General features: G+C 42.4%; 1 long non-coding RNA gene across 1 annotated transcript; it reads right to left on the bottom strand.

Annotated features, from left to right (window-relative positions):
* Positions 1-929: 929 nt before the first annotated feature.
* Positions 930-24619, bottom strand: LOC129136195 (uncharacterized). Its single transcript, XR_008537541.1, has 2 exons — positions 24213-24619; positions 930-2497 (listed from the first exon to the last, which is right to left on the bottom strand). It is a non-coding gene; the product is annotated as an uncharacterized LOC129136195 (long non-coding RNA).
* Between the last annotated feature and the right edge of the window lie 783 nt (positions 24620-25402).

Genomic DNA, 25402 nt, shown 5'->3' with positions numbered 1-25402 from the left:
CTGTGGACAGTGTCATAACCTCAGGGGCCTGAAAGCCAAGGGCTCTTCCCAAGGATGCAGCACTCCCAGGCCATACCCCTTCCTCACAGGCCTAAGAGAAAGGTGAACCTCATTCCGCCTGAGGTTGGGTTCGCCCAGAAGCAGACTCTGAGGCAAGGCTTTAGGATGATGAGAACACTTTATTGAAGAAGTTCTCCCAGGGGAAACCTGTTTGAGAGTGAGGGGTACAGATCAGGAAGGAGGAGGAGGCCAAGCACAGGTGAGCTTTCTGGTGAAGCGTCAGGCTCGGCCTGAGTTCGTGGGGAGCTCTGGAGGGCAAATGACATCTCAGAGCTTGTCCTGCATCAAGGCAAGGGAGCTGGGCTTTTGTACCACCCACAAAACATCTACTGGCTGCCCTGGGGGAGGAAGGAAGACATAAAGGGCATGCGGGGGAAGGCTGCTCTAGCACCCAATGTGGACTCTCTAAAGTTACAGGTACGGCTCGTGGTAGCAAAGCTGGTAGAAGCAGGGCTTTGGGGGCTGCAGCCACAGACAGAACCTAAGGGGACCTGGGCAGAGTGAGCTCCAAGAGTATGTGTACCAGGCCCCCACCTGCAGCATCTACCATTCTGCATGTTGGCCTTTTCTCAAGCTCTGTGGAGATGCATTTCCTCATTTATAAGTCAGGCACAAGGGTCATATTGTAAGAATTAGTGCATCTGTGTCACATAGTGAAAAAAAGAATGAGCTAAATGGCTGCCTTCGGTATCCTCTTTGGGGAAAAGCATCTTTGAAAGCATTCACAGAAAAGCCCACAAAATGGGTAAGACCCTGAGAATGGCTATGTCAGCAGGCTCCAAATCACTAGAGGAGAAAGGAAGGGGCTCTGCAGAAGAAAGGGGGAGTGATTTGATATTTTGCTATTAAAAGGAACTGAACACCAGGGATGTTTACAGCAGCTTTATTTGTAATTGCCAAACTTAGAAGCAACCAAGATGGCCTGCTGTATGCAAATGGATAAGCTGCAGTCCACCCAGATAAATAAAATATTATCTAGCAATAAAAAGAAATGAGCTATCAAGCCACAAAAAGAGATGGAGGAAGCATCATTGCATAGCATTTACTGAAAGAAGCCAATCTGAAAAGGCAATATGCTGTGAGATTCTAACTATTTAACACCCTGGGAAAAGCAAAACTGTGGAGAAGATCAAAAGAGCAGGGGGTTGTCAAAGTTGTGGGGAGGAAGAAATGAATAGGCAGAGCACTACTATTTTTAGAGCAGTGCAATGATTGTGTGATTCTATAATGGTAGATACAGGTCATTATACATTTGTCCAAACCTAATGAATGTACAGCAACAAGAGTGAACCCTAATGTAAACTGGGTTCACTATGAATTTTGGGTGATAATGATGTGTCAGTGTAGGTGTATCCACTGTAACAAATGGACCACTCTGGTTGAGATGTTGATAATGGGAGAGGTTGTGTGTAGGGCAGGGGAGGGGGGATATGAGGTACATGGAAAATCTCTATACTTTCTGCTTAATTTTGCTGTGATGGGCAGTGTAAGCCACCCTTAAAAAACAAAGTTTATGTTTGGCTGAGTGTGGTGGCTCATGCCTGTAATCCCAGCACTTTGGGAGGCTGAAGCGGGCAGATTACCTGAGGTCAGGAGTTCAAGACCAGCCTGGCCAACATGGTGAAACTCCATCTCTACTAAAAATACAAAAAATTAGCCAGGTACGGTGGTGCACACCTCTGATCCCAGCTGCTTGAAAGACTGAGGCACGAGAATCACTTGAACCTGGGAGGTGGAGGTTGCAGTAATCTGAGATTGTGCCACTACACTTCAGCCTAGATGACAGAGCAAGACTCCATCTCAAAAAAAAAAAATTAAGTTTATTTGTAAAAAATCAATCAATCAAAAAAAATGGACCTGAGTGGAGGAAAGAAGGAGAGATGGGAAAAGGGGAGCTCACAGATGCAGGGTGATGGAGGCTGGATAAGGGGTGAATCACAAGTGACGGGATGGCACTGAGCAGGCTTCCTCTGAAGTGCTGTAGCTGAGAGGTAAGCCCATCTTCCTCTCAAACTTCAGTTGTTCAACTCAGCACCTGGCTGCCTTGGGTGCTGTCAGAGATAAGTCTTACTTATGGAGACTGAGCAGGAGTTTTGGTTCCTGGTCTGAGTCCAGAATACGCCTAGTGGGGCAATGTGCTTGGAAACAGTCCAGCGTAGCCATGAGAAGAAAAGCTGCTGGAGAATTTGAAGAACACTTGGAGAGGGCTTTGGGAATTTCAAGCCAGTGTTGTCAAGCTCTTCAAGGGTCACTGAGGACCCCTCACTGTCTTAGGTTGTAGAGCTAAGAACACTGTGAACCACAAGGGACGTGCAGATGGAGAGGGGAATTAGCATCTGGATTAGGAGCTTTGCGATCTTCAAAGAGCGATGCTGCCCATCTTTCACTCCAAAACCCGGAGAAGTGACGAGGACATCCATTCATTCTTGCTAGTTCCCTAAATGTCAAGGGAACAGGGTTAAGAGGGACCCAGGTACATTCAGCCCCTGACACAGGTGTCTACTGTCTTCCTTGGGAAACTGATTAGGTCACCCTATCGGGGGAACCAGCCACCAATATTTCAACATAGGTTCTTTCTATTTTCCCTAAGTGTCTGCCAGTCTGAGAAATAAAGAGAAAGAGTACAAAGAGAGGAATTTTACTGCGGAATTGGGCCACCAGGGGTAACACCCATATTGGTAGGTCCATGATGCCCCCCTGAACAGCAACACCAGCAAGTTTTTATTAGGGATTTCAAAAGGGGAGGGGATGTACGAACAGGGAGTAGGTCACAAAGATTACATGCTTCAAAGGGCAAAAAAGGAGAACAAAGTTCACATGCTTCTGAGGCCAATAAAGATCACAAGTCAAAGGGCAAAGCAAGATCACAAGGCAAGGGCAAAATTAGAATTACTGATGAGGGTCTATGTTCAGCTGTGCACGTATTGTCTTGATAAACATCTTAAACAACAGAAAACAGGGTTTGAGAGCAGAGAACTGGTCTGATCTCAAATTCACCAGGGTGGGATTTTTTCCCCACCCTAATAAGCCTGAGGATACTGCAGGAGACCAGGGCGTATTTCAGTCTTTATCTCAACTGCGTAAGACAGACACTCCCAGAGCAGCCATTTATAGACTTTCCCCCAGGAATGTAATTCTTTTCCCCCCGAATGTAATTAAGGGTCTTAATATTTAATATTCCTTGCTAGGAGAAGAATTTAGTGATATCTCTCCTACTTCCACATCCGTTTATAGGCTCTCTGCAAGAAGAAAAATATGGCTCTATTCTGCCTGACTCCGCAGTCAGACTTTTGGTTGTCTTCCCTTGTTCCCTAAAATCGCTGTTATTCTGTTCGTTTTCAAGGTGCACTGATTTCTTATTGTTCAAACACACGTTTTGCAATCAATTTGTACAATAGTGGCCCTGAGGTGAAGTACTTTCTCAGCTTACGAAGATAACAGGATTAAGAGATTAAAGTAAAGACAGGAATAAGAATTTATAAGAGTATTAATTTTGGGAACTGATAAGTGTCCATGAAATCTTCACAATTTATGTTCAGAGATTGCAGTAAATACAGGCATAAGAAATTATAAAAGTATTAATTTTGGGAACTGATAAATGTCCATGAAATCTTCACAATTTATGTTCCTCTCCCACGGCTCCATCCAGTCCCTGCTTTTGGGGTCCCTGACTTCCCGCAACATCTGACAGCATTCTTGGTGGTACCATTCCCTCCAGAATCTGCACCATCACATGCAGAAAAGAGCAAAAAGCCTTGAAGAAAATATCTTACTTTTTGTAGACCAATCCCATGTAAAAGAGGAGTGGATTGACTTTCAGATAAGATAATTATTCCAAGAAATAACTTTAAAATACATTTTGCACTGCAGAGTTGGAAAAACGTTGTTATGTAGATGAAGATGAAATCAGAAATGTCCCATATGGGAGCAGGTGGTATGCCTCCTTCTACCTCCACTTAAGGAAGCTGCTTGGTGGATCCATGATAAGTGAGTGAGGGAAGGTAGAAGAGAAGAGGCTAGAAAAGATTTGGAAAGATGATTGAAGGTGCACAGACAAAGGTTGGATCTTTGTCCCTCCACCTGCTAACCCTGTGACCCCTGGGCAAGTGAAGCAGCATCCTGCACTTCAGTGTGAATGGAGCTCAGCATGAACTAGACAGCAGAATAAGAGAACCTACTTTGTGGAACTCCTGTGAAGATAAAAACATACTGCTTAAAATGTACTAGCACTGTTTTAAAACTCTCCATTATGAAAGACATCAATTGTTCAATTTATACCCTTAGTTTTGGCATGAGAGCATTGCAAAAGTAACTTAAGTGTCTTGTTGGGACCTTCTGATGAAAGTTTCACTGTAGAAGAGAATTTGTCCCTTGGCTTTATGTTCAGACTGCAGCTCTAAAGCCAAGTGCATTGAACAATAGTATGTGTGTGTTTACGCCCTCTGAGTTCTGATTTCTCTCATTTTTCTGGTTCCTTCACTTGATATTTTGCCATAACACATCCACAATTATTCCAAACAGAGCTGTAACAAAAGTTAGGACCTCAAGGAAAATGCAGCTGTCAGGTGCTGCAGTGTTCAGATGGGTTACTCGCAGACTTTTCTACTGTGTGTGAGCACAAAGGTCAATTGCATTCTTTTAGGTAAGCTGGTTAATTCAAAGGGGTCTTTTCTAAGTTACTAGGATGCTACAAGACATTGATATAGTTTGGATATTTGTCCCCTCCAAATCTCATGTTAAAATGTAATCTCCAGGCCAGGCATGGTGGCTCACGCCTGTAATTCTAGCACTTTGGGAGACTGAGGTGGGTGGATCACCTGAGGTTGGGAGTTCGAGACCAGACTGACCAACATAGAAAAACCCTGTCTCTACTAAAAACACAAAATTAGCGGGGCATGGTAGCATATGCCTGTAATCCCAGCTACTCAGGAGACTGAGGCAGGAGAATCGCTTGAACCCAGGAGGTGGAGGTTGCAGTGAGCTGAGATAGATAGCGCCATTGCACTCCAATCTGGGCAACAAGAACAAAACTTTGTCTCAAAAAAAAAAAAAAAAAAAAAAGAAATGTAATATCCAGTGTTGGAGGTGGGGCCTGGTGAGAGGTGATTGGATCATGGGGGTGGACACTTCATGCCACTTCATGGTTTAGCACCATCCCTTTAGGAATAAGTGAGTTCTTGCTCTGAGTTCATGAGAAATCTAGTTGTTTAAAAGTGTGCAGGTTTTCCCATTTACTCTCTTGCTTCTGCTCTCACTATGTGCTGTGCCTGCTCCCATTTTGCCTTCTGCCATGACCAAAAGGCTCCTGGGGCTCTCACCAGAAGCAGATGCTGAAGTCATGCTGGTACAGCCTGCAGAACCATGAGCCAATTAAACTTCTTTTCTTTATAAATTAGCCAGCCTTTGGTATTCTTTTATAGCAATGCAGGAATGGCCTAATACAAGCCTTTTTGTGGTAAGTCTAGGACACTGGGGTAAAGGGCTTTATTCTTAACTATTTACTATGTAATTACATATATGTTGCATAGATGTAGTAGGTAAGGTGGACCTAAATATGTGTGAAAAATGTCTACTCTCATGGCACTTATTTTTTTATTTTTTATTTTAATTTTTATGTATTTATTTATTTTTGAGATGGAGTCTCGCTCTGTCGCCCAGGCTGGAGTGCAGCGGCATCATCTCGGTTCACTGCAAGCTATGCCTCCCGGATTCATGCCATTCTCTTGCCTCAGCCTCCCGAATAGCTGGGACTACAGGCGCCCGCCACCACCCCCGGCTAATTTTTTGTAGTTTTAGTAGAGATGGAGTTTCACTGTCTTAGCCAAGATGGTCTCGATCTCCTGACCTCGTGATCCACTGCCTCAGCCTCCCAAAGTGCTGGGATTACAGGCATGAGCCACCGCACCTGGCCCATGCTCATGGAACTTAAAAAGCAGTAAGGAAAAGATGAATAAACACATGAAACCATCAGCAAATAATGTGCGATAGTATCTAATTAAGTTCTAATTAGCTTTGGGAGCATTTACCAAAATTATTCATCATGAACTCTAGCAAAATTTTTTCTCCCTGCCAGCTCTAAATAATTCTTCATCTCAGCTAGTCGTTGTTACATACCAAGCATCATGCATGTTTCTTTGAGGCCATCTGAAAAAACACAAGACACCTCGAATGAAGAAGGTAATTATATCTGTGGGACTATGGAATTTGTATTTATGAAATAGGTAAATAAACTGTGAAAAACCCAGCATTCATTTTGGAAAGAGACACTAAGTAAAGACAGCAAGCCTAGAAAGGCTGTGGTGTTGTTGCCACTGAGATTGTATGTGTATAGTGAAGGGTATTTTATGGCAAGTGGTGACAACTGTTATAGCTTTACTTTATTCTAGTTAACTTCTTAAATAACAATAAAATGAGAGCCAAAATTTACCAAGCTCTTTCTGGGTTCTTGACTGCTGCGGGGACCCCTTGGCTAGTTTCACAAGTGTGTATAGGTGGAGTGATTTTACCCAGGGTTGACTAGCCAGGCAGAAAAGGATTGGCATAAATTTCTTTCTCTTGGGTGGAAGATACTGGAAATCCTATTTTAAGGAGTCGAGGTCTTAACAGAGTCTTTACATAAAATACACAAAAGAAAGCCCAATGAGAAGGAGAACACACCTCTACATCATGGTTCTGCATCAGTGATCTAATATGAAACAGAGGCCTGGCTCTCCTACATGGTGCATGAAGCACTGGAAGATCCATTTCCTATAGGTCTTGCCTCCAGGTATGAGAACACCAAAGCTTGCAAAAATCAAATGTGGATCTGCATTTTTTTTCAAGTATTCCTTTGTTTTCCAGACCTGAAATTGCAATGACGTTCTCACTGGAAATACTTAAAACAATCCTTCCCACATCTCTAACAAGAAGTATTAAGAGATCTCTGGGAATAGTTCCTAAGGTTAAACCTACCTATTCTCTTTTCACACTTTGTAGACTCCAAGTGCCAACAAAGCCTCCTCTGCCTGCAGTTAAAATGGTTTTCTGATTTCAGGAGAAGACTTTTTCAATCAGGCTAGTCTTCTGAAATATGGCTCTTCTTTTAACCAATCTGTATATTGTGTATATCAGCAATCTCTCTTTCTTGGAGGAAGCATGTAAGAGTCAAAATTAGTTGAGGTCCCAGATTTTTTAAGTTTAAACCTCATCTGATCCCCGTGTCATACCCCTCACTCCATCAAACCTTGTCCAACATCAAAGAAGAAAACTGGGCCTCAGACTTCCCAAGAATTAGATGGAAGATGGAAGTTTCCTGGATAAAGTCCAGGTGAGACCGACCTTTAGAAGTCCTAGGCATCAAAAAGTTTGCATGCCAACTACTAACACTCAACTCCCCAGTGCACAAATAAACACAAATGCAATGCAAAATCATAAAATAAGCATGAAGAAGTCTAACAAAATTTTGATTTTTCCCACACTGGTAATTTTGATTCCTCTATTTTTTGAGATTTCAGCTCTCAAGTTCTTAATATTCTTTGAATGATCTTGCTTTGCAGTTGCATTTAGCTGATGCAGGGACTGCTGAGTAACAAGCAAAATCCGGGTCTTTTGTCTCCTGGTTCGTTACCATTCTTGCTGCAGCTCACCTCCTCTCACAGCCACACTCCACAAATTGTGTACCCTTTCTTGTGTCTGGCCATGGCCTTGGGTCTGGCTGCAGAGTGTGTCCCATTGCGATGTTTCCTGCAAAGCAGGGTGGGTTGCTCATTCATTCTTTCATTGCAATACTCCAAAGCAGGCTTCCTCCAAAGTAGGGCAGTCATCCAAGGCTTCAGATGATTGTCCTTATCATCATATGTTGTGGCCCTCTACCTGTCACTGGACTTCCTACTGAACAGAAATAGGATTAGAACTCCTTTTTTGAGTTACAAATTGCTTGTCCCCCTAAGTTTGTTGTTTCTTCTTTCTTCTCTCTTTTTCTTTTTTTTTTGAGACAGAGTTTTGCTGTTGTTGCCCAGGCTGGAGTGCAATGGTGCAATCTTGGCTCACTGTAACCTCCTCCTCCCAGGTTCAAGTGACTCTCCTACCTCAGCCTCCCGAGTAGCTGGGATTACAGACATGCACCACCATACCTGGCTAATTTTTTGTATTTTTAATAGAGACAGGGTTTCTCCACGTTGGTCAGGCTGGTCTCAAACTCCGAACCTCAGGTGACCCACCCACCTCAGCCTCCCAAAGTGTTGGTATTACAGGCATAAGCCACCGTGCCCAGACCCCCCTAAGTTTCTTTACAGTGGTTCCCCTGTCTCTTCTTCTGCCAGTGTATCTTTGTGGGAGACAGAAGACAGACAAGTATCAAAATGGCCATCCTAGATGCTAAACAGGAACTGGCTTTTCAGAAGTACTATATGTTTGCTTGTTGAAATAAAAATCATAAGCAAGAAAGAGGTAAACGGAAGTTTTTAAAGCACTCAACATTCTTCTTTCTTTCTGCTTGAAGCATACCAGACCTAAGGACAGTTTGATCCACGACAGGTACTGAACACTAAGACATTCTGGAGCTGTAAGAACGGTTAGGCCACAGTCGGGGAGAGAAAAGATGATCCACCTAAACCCACTGTGATGCTCAGCAACCAGAGGAAGAGCAGGCAGAAAGCAGCTTTGGGTCCAGACTTCTGAGGGGATGTCACCCTTTGAAGATCCTTTCAAGTTCAAAGCACAGGGGGCTCAAATGATTCCAACACAGGCAAGGAAATAAATATCTATAAACACACACATCGGCCAGAGCTGTGCACGTGAGGCACACAACAGAGTGAGTTTTTCCAGGCTTAAGCTCTATTGTTCCCCACCCCCAACCTCAAAGCATCAAAGCATAAAAATCCAAATGAAGAAACTCACTCTAGCTTTGTGTGCAACTTCCAGGACACTCTTTTATCACTAGGTAACAAAAGAAAACCCTGAGACAGCACAGCAAGAGTGGTCTGGCTGATTATTTGCTCACTATTGATAGGGGGCCCACGGAAGACTTTGGCCCCATTGCTGCCCTTCACCTGCAGAGCAGGAGGCTGCAGTGGAGCCATCCAACTCCGCCAAGAGCTGGGTCCTGCAGCATTTTTCAAGCGATTAGCAATAGCAGTAGAGCATAATAGCTAAGTCCTTGGCTCAAGTTCTGGCCTGTTCACTACCTGGATGATCTTGGGCAAGATGTATAACTTTTCTTAAACTCAGTTTCCTCTTGTGTGAGATGGAGATATTCATAGTAAGAGTGCCCACCTCACAGGGTTAATGTGAGAATGGACAGGAATTCTGATGATGCACAAAGACGGCAGGGTACATCACAGTAAGCATTTGAATGGTCACTGCTTAAATGTTTGCGGTTGTTATCAGCTTCTTCTTTCCAAATCAAACTGTATTGATTTAATCAGTGTCAACACGATGACTTAACAACCTATCTATTTGGTCAAGTCAGTAAAAACAATCAGTCAAGCTGGTTGCTTGACATTTAGTAGATGAAAATTGACATTTTCTTCCTCCCATTTCAGGGTATGATGTCATCTAGCTGCAGACTTCAAATTCATGATTTCTGCTGCGATCAGATGGAATATTCATCTGCAGCACTTTGTGGGTGATAAGAGGCGTGGACAAGTGCTGTGTATAATTGTGTGTACCAGGCACAGTGCCTGATGAAGACACTTGCAAGCAATGGTTCAGCTCATAGCATGTGCTTGCTAAGATCCCACCTGCACACATATTCCTGGGACAGAAGATCAGGGCCTCTGGGGTCAGGGTGCTGATAGAGTATGTTTCCTTGTGAAGGCATCCATCTACCTGAGGGTTAGGAGTGACTGTGCTTGGGGCTGGTCACTGGCTCCCTAATTTAGGGTAAAATTGGTCTACTAAGGAGGTCAAAATACAAAAGGTCTATATCCTCAGTTAGAGCTTTGCCCACCTTATAAAACCTTAGAGGGAGAATGGATTATACAACTATAAAGTATTTTCCAGACACAGGATTCCATGAGTATTTATGCAAAATGTTAATCCAATAAGCTGAGCTTCAAAGGCCACACATATGTTGGGTTGAAATCACGGTGGGTCACTAGTAGCTCTGTGACTTTAGGCAAGGGAATTATTCCATTAAAGCTTAGTTTTCACATCCATCAAATGGAGATGCTGTCTACCATAAAGAGTGATTTCTAAGTTACTATCTGTCAAAGTTATTTAGGGCTATTTTAGACTGCACTCTAATATAGGTATAATCAAAGCAATGAATGTAGACATAGATGCTAAAAACTCATAAGATATCTTCATATGCAATAAGGGGCCTGTTAAATACATTAGATACACTGGAGAATGGAATATAGTGCAGTCATTAAGGGTAATTGCTTTTCTTTCAGTTAGTATAAGCATTTTTTCAGGTCCATCTATATCTGTATATACAGATAGTACATACTAATCTGTACAGTATTAGTATGTACTATCTGTATATGCTATCTGTATATGCTATCTGTATATATAGATTAGCATATATTATCTGTATATACAGATTAGTATAAACATCTTTTCATGTCCATCTCTATATAGATGGACATGAAAAGATGTTTATACTAACTGAAGGAAAAGCAGATTACAAAGTAATAATATATTTAGAATGTGACCTTTACGAAGTATTTGACTCTTGAGCCCTAGGCTCAAGACCCTGACATGAGATGACCATAGCATTGCTGTCGCCTTCCATTTTATTCCCCCCACCTCCAATTTTTCACATCGTAGTGATGTATTAGAAATGTATGTATGATTATATAATTGCCCTACTTAATATCAAACCAGAGGCTCCCATGAGTGGCAGAGTAAAGCCTCAGTTCCCTCTCTACCCTAAGCCTACCATTCCCACCCCGCCCCACCCTACCCCTTCAGGAACCTCATGCCTTTGCCTGGAATATCATCCCTCTTTCTCAACCTACAAATTCTTATCCATCTTTGCAGCCTCAACTGATAAATCTCCACGAAGTCTTCTCAAATGCATTTTTCCTCTGCCTCTGTCCTCTGCCTTCCAACTCTCACTCATCACTCCAGAAAAGTTAGAGACTTTTCTCTGAATCCACACTCATTTCACTCTGTAACACCTGTCTAAGTATCCTTCACTTACTGGTTTACAAGTCTACTTCTCTCACAAAATTAGGAATATTAGGGAATCTATTGCATTCACTTTTTTAGTATTCTCAGCATTTAGTAAATGTTCAATAAATATTCCTTTGATGAATGAATAAATTCATGCTTTAGTAAATTTAAATTGACTTCCAGAGCTGAAAGAAATTTTCAGATCATGATCATACTTTTTCTTTTCCTCCCCACTCTATTTGTAAAACAAAGAAAAAGGAGAGTTGCAGACTCTTAGAGGTTGAGATTTTCTCTCTAAAGATGATGACCACTTATTAATTTATTCAGCAAATACCAGTTGAGTCCCTACTGTGGGCTGACACTGGTTGGGTTACTTAGGATATAGCTACAAACATGCAGACAAAAAAATCTCTGCCATCATGGAGCTTACACCTCGGCAGGGAGACAATGTACACCATTAATAAGTCACTTACCTGGTAGGTTAGTGGTGATGCAGTGGGAAAAAGAGAGCAGGCTAAGGGGAACCAGGAGAGCTGGGAGCCAGAGCAGATACAATTTTAAATACGGTGACATTTGAGCAAAGATGTCAAGGAAGTGTGAGAATGAGTCAGGCGGATATGAGTAGGAAGGGACAGCAGGGAGAGAAGCCAGCCCACACCAGGTTTGGCTGTGGAGGCCCCGGGGTTGGGGACAGTAGAGTAAGTTGGGGGAGGGTAGTGAGAGGTGTGTCAGAGCTCAGAGAAATAAGGGCTGGGAGGCGGGGAGGCCACATTAGGCTGGACTTTGTAGGCCATTTTAAGGATTTTTGCTTTTGCTCTGAATGAAGTCAGGAGCCCTTGGAATGCTCAAGGCAGAGGCGTGGCGTGGTTTGAATTATGTTTTAAAATATTACCCTGGCTGCAAAGTACAGACAGCAGAAAGTAGAGAACAAATAGGGAGCCTGGTTAAGAGGCTATAGTCAATCATTCAGGCCAGAAATGGTGTGTCTTAGATCAGACAGTAGCAGTGGGAGTTGGGGAAAGGAGTAGAATATACGTATATATAAGTTGTCTCCTCCCACCCATATTGGCATAACTCATTCCCATGCCTCACACACACATACATGCACATGCACATATATAAGAGAATATATCTAGGTGGTAGAGCCAATGAGATTTCCTATCCAACTGAATGTGGAGCAAGAGAGAAAGGACACTTAGATATTGTGTTTTTGATATACCAGACACTATGTTAAGTGCTTCATATAAATTATCTCAATTCTGTAAGCACTTGAAGGGCTAGGACAAATCAAGGTGTCTTCACTCCATGTCGTCATGCATTCTATTATGCTGCAATGCTCCTTGGATCCTATTTTATTTTAATTTGCAGGCTGGGAGGCAACAGACTTCAGTAAGCCATTTTGGCTTGGAGTACAGAGTTGTGGGTGATGTTAGATAAACTTCCTGGTGTGTAAAATGGGTTTGAAGCCAATAGCTACCATATGTTGAATGCTAATGCATGCTTCTTTTAAGCCACCCAACCAAATGTGAGTGCACATTGTTTCCTTCCATTTCACAGATGAGAAACCTGAAGATAGTCAGAATTTAGTAATTTGTCTAAGGTCACACAGTGGAGATCTGAACCAAGATCTGTCTGTTTCTCAGCCCTTGCCTTTTCCATAAGCCCAGCCTTCTTTCTGAGCCCTGGGGTGGGGATGGAGAACTGAAGATGGCAAATGAAATAGTGCCCATGAAAGTCTATAGAAATGAGTGAGAAAAGAATCTTTGAAAGTGGGAGTTCTAGGAAAATGTGTTATTCCTCTAATACTGTTACTGTTGTTACCATTGTCGACATCAGGGAAAGATGACTGATGGTCATGGTTACAGGCTGCCTGAGTTCTCTCAAGTCAATTAAACTATTTTCCTACCTGTCTTCCATTGAATGGATGCTGCCCATTAATGATGATGATACAAACAGCTGACTAAACCAAGGGTCTTCCCAAATCCAGCCCTCAGTTCTTTTCTACTTTTCTTTGTCTCCCTTCTGTCGAGTCCTCCAAATTTGTTTCCAGTCTTTCTTTTTTCTTCACTGTTTTACTTGAGTCAGCTCAACTCCTTTACAAACTCTATTCCCAATTCTCAGGGCGCTTGTCATGTTATCATGGAGTGCTGAAGAATGCATATAAATAACACACTGGAATGTGAAGTAATTTTTCTATCCACCCAGAGCCTCTAGAAGCAGTAAAAAGAATTCCCCTTCAGCCATATACATCTGGACCCCACATGGGCTGGAGGAATGATGCTTACTGTTCAAGTCTAGCCTCAAGAAATGCAACATCAGAAATAGCTTGGCACCAGGGCTGGGCAAGACTTGAACAGCGCCTGAACACCGCTGACTTAGCTTGAGTAAGGGAACTGACTGGGGCCTGCAGCTGTGATCTCTCCCTGCAGACCTCAAGACCATTCCCTTTCCCCTCCTAAGGGGAGAATGTCAATACTCCTCTCCCTCGCCTGTAGCCGGTCCGCTCACAAGTGTGCCTCTGCGTAGTAGATCAGTGTGGCCCCCACCCCCAATCTGCAGTCCTCGCTGACTCAGTGGCCTGGCATGGGGGCGGCAAACGCTGACCCTGAGCTGCTACAGTTACCAGTAGCGGCTAATGTTGGTGACAACCCTGGGGGGAGGGGAGCGGAATAAGGGGAATGGGAAGTGGGATTCTGGGAGCCCTGTGGAGACTCTAGCTGCCCTTTCACCTCTCAGCTCTCTGAGCGATTTGTATTCCCAGTTCCCAGCTGTGAATCCATGCAGTCGGCTGCAGAATGCTAGGGATAAAGTGCCAAAAACCTAGCAGGAGGTGAGAAAGGAAAGCTTTTGTCATCACCTCCACACCACTACCATGCTGCGTCTGTGTTTATAAAAGGGGGAACATAAACAGACTCGGGGAGACCTAATGATTTGGGTTATGGGGCTTTGGAAGTGGCTGAAATTCTGCCCCTTGCTTTTTGTTGACCCAGTAGAAGAAATATCACCTAGGAGGAACGCTTCAGATAAGTCAGCTGTCAAGAAAGAGGTGAAGATGATCAAATAAATAAACTCAACTGTTCTGCTAAGAGGCCAGGCTAGACTGGGGGATTATAACGGAGGCAGAGGAACTGGGAGAGCTTAGGGCCTGACTTGCCTCTTTTTTGAGTTTCTGGAGGGTGTTCAGCTCAGCGACTCTACAGAAGGAATATATATACCACCAGAAACTCCAGAAGGTGAATAGACAAAGTAGATTTCACTTCCAGGGGAAAAAACAAAAGAGTCTGCCATCTTCTTGTCTTAACTCATCGATAAAAGCCTGAAACTTGAATGCTTTCTTCTTGCATGCAGACTAGAGAGAAAGGACATTTTAATATTAATAACTGGAGGAGGCTGACTGAAGCTTGAAGTACTTAAACACTTGAGTTTGATGATTAATATTTGTCATCATGGAAGATTTTTCTCCAACATTTTCCCTGGGCACTTTTTTGGTTGAATTTATTTACTATTATCTTAAGAAAGAAATCTTTAAACCATGCAGGCTGAGGTTTGAGGCATTCTCAGTTGCTAATTTAACTTACTAAATCAGAGACTGTTTCTCCCAGTGAAAGCTTTGGATTCTTCACTAATCCTAATTGTCGATAAAAAACTGGTAAGTGGTAATGAGGCAGGAAGCCGTGGATGGCTGTGAGATCCCAGGAGGGTATTACCCTCTCTTTCAAATATCTGGATCAACAACCAGCCATTAGCCACAGTGTGATGTAATTATATTGGAAGAACTTTGGACAGATGGTTGAGATGTTTCTGTTTATACTGTAATTCTTTCCCCTAAAATATATATTTATTTGATATCAGACTAAGCATATTTAGATGAATAGTCTGTTCATCTATTTTTTCCCCTCTCTGGGACCTTTTTTTAAAACCCCTTTTTGCTCTGAGTTTCTGTTATAAGAACATACAAAGATGAAAGGCCAGAAAGTTAGCTTTTAAACCTGGCAATAAACCCTATAAACCAACCAACATCAAGGGAGAGGGCACTAGAGCATTGTCAACTGTGACAAGATAATCTCAGAAACAGACCCTGCTCAAGTTCAAATTCAATACAGATGGAGATTTTTAAAATAAAGTGGGCTGGGAAGGAGAATGATCTTTGCTGACCTAACTCCAAAGCAAGAAGCATAATCTGGCCCAAATTTTAAAAATAGAGAACTGTCCAAGAATAATAATAGTATCTTGCTGGGAAAGACTTTTTATCTTAGTTTAGTCAGAAAAAATAGAATGTAAAGCTTTTCTCAATTTCTCCAGTCCCACTTGTGAGCCCTGGTTCTTTATTAGTCATTTTCTAAACCACGGGTAGATATGAATGGTGGTGGATAAATTCAGCCAAGGAGGAATTGTGGGTAGGTAGAGACACAGATGCAGGGGAGGTAGATGAATCAAAATTGAAGGTGCAGGGATGGGTTAGGACCATGTGGCTAGACTCCTTTTCTAGAACTACTTATGGTTTCCTGAACAGCCCTGCTATGTCATATCACTTGCCCCTGGGCCAACTATTCTGCTAAAAGGCCACTCCAGACTAGGTGACTATGATGGAGGCAAAAGAATTGGGAATGCTTATGGCCTGACTTGCTCCTTTTTCGAGTTTGCACATGCTGTTCCCTTTGACAGTCTTCTTATCCATTCAAGATAAGACTTACCCTGCAAAACTCAGCTCATTGAGGACCTTCTCTGGAAATCCCTCCTTTTTTCCTGGTTGGATCAACAACCACTCTTCCCTTGGTACATTCTGCCTCTGTCTCAGCCCCTGTCTACCAGAGTGATATTCATGTTGACTCAACTGACTTCAATACTTGCCTGTGAGTTCTTTGAGAACAGGGACCTTATTCTTATTACATCTGTCCCAGGTGATGCCAAGCTGTAGTAGGCACAGAGTGAATATTTACTGAGTTTGATTTTATTAGAATTGAGTTGAAGTGAATTGAGAATTAGATCCCCCACTCAATGGCTTTCATAGCAGAAATGCTGGAGTCATATGTTAATTTAAAGTTGTTCTTTATCTGGCATGAATTGGGCCAGGGAATAAGATGCTCTTAGGCTGTATCTAGGTTGATTCCATGACTTGGCTGTTGTGACTAGTGCTGTGATGAACATATGAGCACATGTGTCTTTTTGGTAGAGCAATTTATTTTCCTTTGGGTATAAAATAAAATATGGTACATATACACCATGGAATACTATGCAGCCATAAAAAGAATGAAATCATGTCCTTTGTGGCAACATGGATGCAGGTGGAGACCATTATCCTAAGCAAATTCATGCAGAAAGAGTAAACCAAATACTGCATGTTCTCACTTATTAGTTGGAGCTAGGCACTGGGTACACATGAACATAAAGACAAGAACAACAGACACTGAGGACTACTAAGGCGGGGAGACAATGAGGGAGGTAAGGATCTAAAAACCACCTACTAGGTACTATGCTCACTACCTGGGTGACAGGATCATTAGTACCCCAAACCTCAGTGTCATGCAATATACTCTTGTAGCAAACCTGCCCACGTACTCCCTGATTCTAAACATTGAAATTATAAAAGAAAAAAAAAACCAAAACTAAAGTGAGCCTCTTTTCTTCCAACCCACTGAGGTATTGTAGAGCCAAAGATATAATTAATGTATATCCCAAACTGGCAGGTTGTGGCATAAAAATGCAGCCCATCGACATTTAAAAACCAAACATTTGGTGGACATGAGGCACAATTACCAGTATAAGTGAGGGATTTTGTTTTTTTCTTTATCCGTAACTTGTCAGAAGCCTGGTGAGAAATCTCAGAGATACGGTCATGTGCCGCATAATGTTTCGGTCAATGATGAGCCACATATACAGGTGGTCCCATAAGATAATAATTGAACTGAAAATTTCCCATTGCCTAGTGATGTAGCTATTGCAACCTTGTAGTGCAATTGCTTTATTTTTTAAGTAAATGTAGTGTAGCCTAAGTGTACAATGTTTATAAGGTCTACAGTAGTGTATAGTAATGTCCTAGACCTTCACATTCACTCACTACCCACTCACTGACTCACCCAGAGCAACTTCCAGCCCTGCAAGCTCCATTCATTGTAAGTGCCCTATACAGGTGACCATTTTTTATTTTGTATACCTATTTTATTGTTTATACTTATTGTATACCTTTTCTATGTTTATATACGTTTAGATAGAAAATTACTTACTACTGTGATACAGTTACCTACAGTATTGAGCATAGGCACACTTTTACAGATTTGTAGCCTAGGAGCAATAGACTGTACCACATAGCCTAGATGTGGAGTGAGCTATACCCTCTAGGTGTGTCTAAGTACGCTCTGTGATGTTTTCACAACCACTAAATCACCTAAGGATGCTTTTCTCACAATGTATCCCCATCATTAAGCAATGCATGTCTATGTTTTAAAAGTTCTAGCTAGTTGTATAAATTACCTGTTTAGTTCCTATCTTTCATTAAATCAAATTGAAGTTAGCAAGAAAGACAGTCTCACTCCATTGCATGCCTGATCTCTCTGGAGACGTAGAGTATTCCAAGTTATGGTTTGAGAGGATCTGGAACATGGTGTTACATAAGCATTTAAAGACTGTAGAGTCACAGAAACTTGGATTTGAATCATGGATCTGCCAAATAAAAATAAGATCTTTAACCTTTTTGTTTCTCTCCTTATAAAAATGAAATCGGTCTAGATAAATCATTTAATCCAGGGTCCAGTACTCTGTAAGAATTTAATCACGAATTATTGTTGTTATTATTATCTACTACCAGATATTCCAACACCAGTTGAGAAGCTCAAGCAATTTGCTGAGCATTTTTGTTCATTGCCACCTTCTGAGTAAACTCTACCCTTTTGACTCCTGATGTAATACTTGCAGTTTATTAATAATACAATTTAGACTTAGCATCCTGCTACCAAGTCAGTATTTTTTCACCATCTTGAATCTGATTATGACATTTAATAGGGAAACAATTAGACAAGACCAGTTGTTTCATAATGAGATTAAAGAGTTATCATTTGAGATTATCTAATTCAATGCCTTGCTTGCCAATGGCATTAACTCAACTCTCAATGCACACAACAGAGTAGGTCATGGGTTCAGGCTCAGGTGACAAGATGCCAAAGGCTTGGCATCAATTTACCTATCAAGGTTCCCCACATAGCTCATTCTGTGATTTTTTTTTTTTGGTTATAATAGTTGCAATAAAGTCAGAGTATTTCTCCATTGATAACATGTAGTAAACATATACTTTTATGCCATGAAATTTATAGAGAACATACAAGCGGTTGAAACACTAAGCTCACAAACGACACTTACCAGAAATGAAAAGGCACATGGTTAATGCATTGTCCTGGTTTTAGATAATTATTTTAAGACATATTCCCAGATTATGCTTACTCTGTGCCTAACCCAGAGCTAACCAATTATGGAACAAAGAAAAGATATGCTGTGGCATCTGCTGTCAGATTTAGCTACAATTAGGGTTATCTGGTGATCAGAATTATTAACTGAGGTCCCTAATGACATGAAGAAAAATATATTACCCAAATGCAACCGGATAATGCCCACATTGGCTAATAGATGATATTAACATTAGCCAGCTAAATGTGAAATTATTGATTTCTTTTTGCAGATTGGATAGAAACAAAAGTTCAGCTAATTTTAAAATAAGCTATTGAGAAGAGTGGCATTTTTCTTTTTTAAAAAATAATTTTTTCAGGTGACATTCATACAAAATTAGCCATTTTAAAGTGAGCAATTCAGTGGCATTTTATGTATTCACAATGTTTTGCAGCCACAATCTCTATTTAGTTCCAAATATGTCCATAACTCCAAAGTAAAACCCATAAATAATAAGCAGTTTCTCCCAATTCCTTCCTGTCTCATCCCTAGCAACCACCAGCCTGCACTTTATCTCCTTGGGTTTATCTATTTTGGATATTTCATATGAATAAACTCATAGAATACATGACCTCTTCTGTCCGGCTACTTTTGCTTAGCATGTTTTCAAGGTTCATCCATGTGGTAGCATGTACAGTACTTTGTTTTATTTTATGGACAAATAATATTTCACTGTATGTATATACCACAATTTCTTTATTCATCTCTTGATGAACATTTGAGCTGTTTCCACTTTTTGGCTATTGTGAATAGTGCTGTCATGAACAGATGTGTATATGTACTTGTTTGAGTACCTGTTTTCAATTCTTTAGGGGTGTATATATATATATACACAGAGACGGAGAGAGAGAGAGGCAGAGTTTCGCTCTTGTTGCCCAGGCTGGAGTGCAATGGCGCTATCTTGGCTCACTGCAACCTTTACCTCTTGGGTTCAAGCGATTCTCCTGCCTCAACCTCCCAAGTAGCTGGGATTACAGGCATGCGCCACCACGCCTGGCTAATTTTTTGTATTTAGTAGAGACGGGGTTTCACCATGTTGGTCAGGCTGGTCTCAAACTCCTGACCTCAGGTGATCCACCCTCCTCAGCCTCCCAAAGTGCTGGGATTACAGGCGTGAGCCACTGCGCCTGGGCCCCTATGTTTAACTTTGAGGCTCCACCAAACTGTTTTCCACAGCAGCTGCACCATTTCACATTCTCACCAGTAACATATGAGGGTTCCAATTGTTTTACATGTTCACTAACACTTTTGGTTAGTTATTTTTTATTTTATTTTATTTACTTATTTTTTGAGATGGAGTTTTGCTGTTGTTGCCCAGGCTGGAGTGCAATGGCACAATCTTGGCTCACCACAACCTCCATCTCCCGGGTTCAAGCGATTCTCCTGCCTCAGCCTCCTGAGTAGCTGGGATTACAGGCATGCACCACCATGCCTGGCTAATTTTTGTATTTTTAGTAGAGACAGGGTTTCTGCATGTTGGTCAGGCTGATCCTGAACTGTCAACCTCAGGTGATCCGCCCACCTCGGCCTCCCAAAGTGCTGGGATTACAGGTGTTTGATTTTAGCAATTCTAGTTAGTGTTGAGTGGTACCTCATCGTGGTTTTGATTTGCATTTCTTCTAATGACTAATGAGGTTGAGTATTTTTTACTGTACTTATGGGCCTTCTTGAGAAAAATGTGTATTTAAATCCATTGCCTATTTTTTAATGGGGTTTTCTTTTTGCTGTTGAGTTGTAGAGTTCTTTATACACTCTCAATATTGAATTCATATGAGATCTGTAATTTGCAAATATTTTCTCCCATTCTGTACGATGTCTTTTTACTTTCTTGATTATGCCCACATATGCACAAAATTGTTTATTTTTATAAAGTCCAACACCTTTGTAGCTTGTGCTTTGGGTATTATACTTAAGAATCGATTGCCAAATTGAAGGTTACAAAGACTTAACCCTACGTTGTCTTCTAAGATTTTTGTGATTTTAGCTCTTATATTTAGATCATTGACTCATTTTGAGTTAAGATTTGCACATGGTGTGAAGAAGTTCAAATTCATTCTTTCACATGTGTGTATGGTCTAAGCACCATTTGTTGAAGAAACAACTTTTTCCCCATTGAATGGTTTTGGCATCCTTGTTGAAAATCAATTGGCCATAGATAAATGAATATTTTGGGTCTCTCAATTATATTCATTTTGTCTATATGTTTATCATTATGTCCATACCACACTTTTGATTACTGTAGCTTTATAGAAAGTTGTATAATTAGGAAATATAAATCCTTCAGCTTTGTTCTTTTTCAAAATTGTTTTGGCTATTCCAAGACTTGAAATTCCATATGGATTTGAGGCTCAGCTTTTCCATTTCTGCAAAAAAGGGAAGTTCTAATTTTGATAGGGATTACACTCACTCTATAGATTGCTTTGGGTAGTACTGATGTCCTAAAAATATTGTCTTCCATGATCATAGGAATATTTTCATTTATTTTGGTCTTCTTTGATGTTTTTTAAAGTAATGTTTTCTAGTTTGCAATGTATGAGTCTTTCACTTCCTTGGATAAATTTATTCCTAGGTATTGTATTCTTTTTGATGCTATTGTAAATAGATTTCTTTTGTAATTTCTTTATTAGCTAGTTCATTACTGTTATACAGAAACTACTGATTTTTGTGTTGATGTGGTGCCTTTCAGCTTTCAGCTAATAAGTGAATTCATTCATTAGCATCAGTAGCTTTTTCAGTGGATTATTTGGGAAATTTCATACGTGTAGAATAATGTAATCTGTGTGTAGAAATAGTTTTACTTATTAGGCTGGCACAGTGGCTCATGCATGGAATCCTAGCACTTTGGGAAGTCGAGGTGGGAGGATTGCTTGAGCCCAGAAGTTTGAGACCAGCCTGGACAACATACAAAATGTCTCTATGAAAAAGAAAAGGGAAAGAAATTAGCCAGGCATGGTGTCAGGCCTCTGAGCCCAAGCCAAGCCATCGCATCCCCTGTGACTTGCACATATACGCCCAGATGGCCTGAAGTAACTGAAGAATCACAAAAGAAGTGAATATGCCCTGCCCCACCTTTACTGATGACATTGCACCACAAAAGAAGTGTAAATGGCTGGTCCTTGCCTTAAGTGATGACATTACCTTGTGAAAGTCCTTTTCCTGGCTCATCCTGGCTCAAAAAGCACCCCCACTGAGCACCTTGTGACCCCCACTCCTGCCCGCCAGAGAACAAACCCTTTGACTGTAATTTTCCTTTACCTACCCAAATCCTATAAAACGACCCCACCCTTATCTCCCTTTGCTGACTCTCTTTTCGGACTCAGCCTGCTTGCACCCAGGTGAAATAAACAGCCATGTTGCTCACACAAAGCCTGTTTGGTGGTCTCTTCACATGGATGCGCGTGAAATTTGGTGCTGTGACTCGAATCGGGGGACCTCCCTTGGGAGATCAATCCCCTGTCCTCCTGTTCTTTGCTCCATGAGAAAGATCCACCTACGACCCCAGGTCCTCAGACCGACCAGCCCAAGGAACATCTCACCAATTTTAAATCAGGTAAGCGGCCTCTTCTTACTCTCTTCTCCAACCTCTCTCACTGTCCCTCAACCACTTTCTCCTTTCTACTCTTCAATCTCTCCCTTCTCTTAATTTCAATTCCTTTCATTTTCTGGGAGAGACAAAGGAGACACATTTTAACTATGGACTCAAAACTCCGGCGCCGGTCACGGACTGGGAAGGCAGACTTCCCTTGGTGTTTCATCATTGCAGGGATGCCTCTCTGATCATTCACCCACATTTCAAAGGTGTCAGACCATGCAGGGACGCCCACCTTGGTCCTTCACCCTTAACGGCAAGTCCCGCTTTTCTGGGAAAGGGGCAAGTACCCCAACCCCTTCTCTCCTTGTCTCTACCCCTTCTCTGCTTTTCTGGGGGAGGGGCAAGTACCCCTCAACCCCTTCTCCTTCACCCTTAGTGGCAAGTCCTGCTTTTCTAGAGGAGGGGCAAGTACCCCAACCTCGTATCTCTTTGCCCCAATCCCTTATTTCCGTGCCCCAACCTCTTATATCTCTGCACCCCAATCCCTTATTTCCATGCCCCAACCCCTTATTTCCGTGCTCTGACCCCTTATTTCTGCACCCCATCCCTTATTTCCACACCCCGACCTCTTATCTCTGTGCCCCAACCCCTTTTCCCACTTTTCTGGAAGGTAAGAACCCCCAAACTTCCCTTCATTTCTCTACTCTCTCTTTTCTCCAGGCTTGCTTCCTTCACTATAGGCAACCTTCCACCCTCCATTCCTCCTTCTACTCCCTTGGCCTGTGTTCTCAAAAACTTAAAACCTCTTCAACTCACACCTGACCTCAAACCTAAATGCCTTATTTTCTTCTGCAATGCTGCTTGACCCCAATACAAACTTGACAGTAGTTCCAAATAGCCAGAAAATGGCACTTTGAATTTTTCCATCCTACAAAATCCAAATACTTCTTGTTGTAAAATAGGCAAACGGTCTGAGGTGCCTGACATCCAGGCATTCTTTTACGCATCAGTCCCTTCCTAGTCTCTGTGCCCAGTGCAACTTGTCCCAAACCTTCCTTCTTTCCCTCCCACCTGTCCCCTCAGTACCAACCGCAAGCATCGCTGAGTCTTTCTAATCTTCCTTTTCTACAGACCCATCTGACCTCTCCCTTCCTCCCCAGCCTGCTCCTCACCAGGCTGAGCTAGGTCCCAATTCTTCCTCAGCCTCTGCTCCTCCACCCTATAATCCTTTTATCACCTCCCCTCCTCACACCTGGTCCGGCTTACAGTTTCGTTCCGTGACTAGCCCTCCCCCTCCTGCCCAGCAATTTACTCTTAAAAAGGTGGCTGGAGCCAAAGGCATAGTCAAGGTGAATGCTCCTTTTTCTTTATCCCAAATCAGATAGCGTTTAGGCTCTTTTTCATCAAATATAAAAATCCAGCCCAGTTCATGACTTGTTTGGCAGTAACACTGAGAGGCTTTACAGCCCTAGACCCTAAAAGGTCAAAAGGCCGTCTTATTCTCAATATACATTTTATTACCCAATCTGCTCCCGACATTAAATAAAACTCCAAAAATTAAATTCCAGCCCTCAAACCCCACAACAGGATTTAATTAACATCGCCTTCAAGGTGTACAGTAATAGAAAAAAATTGCAATTCCTTGCCTCCACTGTGAGACAAACCCCAGCCACATCTCCAGCACACAAGAACTTCCAAACTCCTGAACCGCAGCAGCCAGGCGTTCCTCCAGAACCTCCTCCCACAGGAGCTTGCTACAAGTGCCAGAAATCTGGCCACTGGGCCAAGGAATGCCCACAGCCCGGTATTCCTCCTAAGCCGCGTCCCATCTGTGTGGGACCCCACTGAAAATCGGACTGTTCAACTCACCTGGCAGCCACTCCCAGAGCCCCTGAAACTCTGGCCCAAAGCTCTCTGACTGACTCCTTCCCAGATCTTCTCAGCTTAGCAGCTGAAGACTGACACTGCCTGATCGCCTCAGAAGCCCCCTAGACCACCACGGACGCTGAGCTTCGGGTAACTCTCACAGTGGAAGGTAAGCCCGTCCCTTTCTTAATCAATACGGAGGCTACCCACTCCACATTACCTTCTTTTCAAGGGCCTGTTTCATTTGCCTCCATAACTGTTGTGGGTACTGACAGCCAGGCTTCTAAACCTCTTAAAACTCCCCAACTCTGGTGCCAACTTCGACAATACTCTTTTAAGCACTCCTTTTTAGTTATCCCCACCTGTCCAGTTCCCTTATTAGGCTGAGACACTTTAACTAAATTATCTGCTTCCCTGACTCTTCCTGGACTACAGCTGAATCTCATTGCCGCCCTTCTTCCCAATCCAAAGCCTCCTTTGCGTCCTCCTCTTGTATTCCCCCACCTTAACCCACAAGTATAAGATACCTCTACTCCCTCCTTGGCGACCGATCATGCACCCCTTACCATCTCATTAAAACCTAATCACCCTTACCCCACTCAACGCCAATATCCCATCCCACAGCACGCTTTAAAAAGATTAAAGCCTGTTATCGCTTGTCTGCTACAGCATGGCCTTTTAAAGCCTATAAACTCTCCTTACAATTCCCCCATTTTACCTGTCCTAAAACCAGACAAGCCTCACAAGTTAGTTCAGGATCTGCGCCTTATCAACCAAATTGTTTTGCCTATCCACCCCATGATGCCAAACCCATATACTCTCCTATCCTCAATACCTGCCTCTACAACCCATTATTCTGTTCTAGATTTCAAACATGCTTTCTTTACTATTCCTTTGCACCCTTCATCCCAGCCTCTCTTTGCTTTCACTTGGACTGACCCAGACACCCATCAAGCTCAGCAAATTACCTAGGCTGTACTGCTGCAAAGCTTCACAGACAGCCCCCATTACTTCAATCAAGCCCAAATTTCTTCCTCATCTGTTACCTATCTCGGCATAATTCTCATAAAAACACACGTGCTCTCCCTGCCGATCGTGTCCGACTGATCTCTCAAACCCAAGCACCTTCTACAAAACAACTCCTTTCCTTCTTAGGCATGGTTAGGGCGGTCAGAATTCTTACACAAGAGCCAGGACCACACCCTGTAGCCTTTCTGTCCAAACAACTTGACCTTACTGTTTTAGCCTATCCCTCATGTCTGCGTGCAGCGGCTGCCGCTGCTTTAATATTTTAGAGGCCCTCAGAATCACAAACTATGCTCAACTCACTCTCTACAGTTCTCATAACCTCCAAAATCTATTTTCTTCCTCATATCTGACACATATACTTTCTGCTCCCTGGCTCCTTCA

Source organism: Pan troglodytes, chromosome 1 (genome assembly GCF_028858775.2).
Source record: "Pan troglodytes isolate AG18354 chromosome 1, NHGRI_mPanTro3-v2.0_pri, whole genome shotgun sequence".
Classification (NCBI taxonomy): domain Eukaryota; kingdom Metazoa; phylum Chordata; class Mammalia; order Primates; family Hominidae; genus Pan; species Pan troglodytes.
Note: the sequence above shows the minus strand (reverse complement) of the source record. Positions and strands in the feature narration are given on the sequence as shown.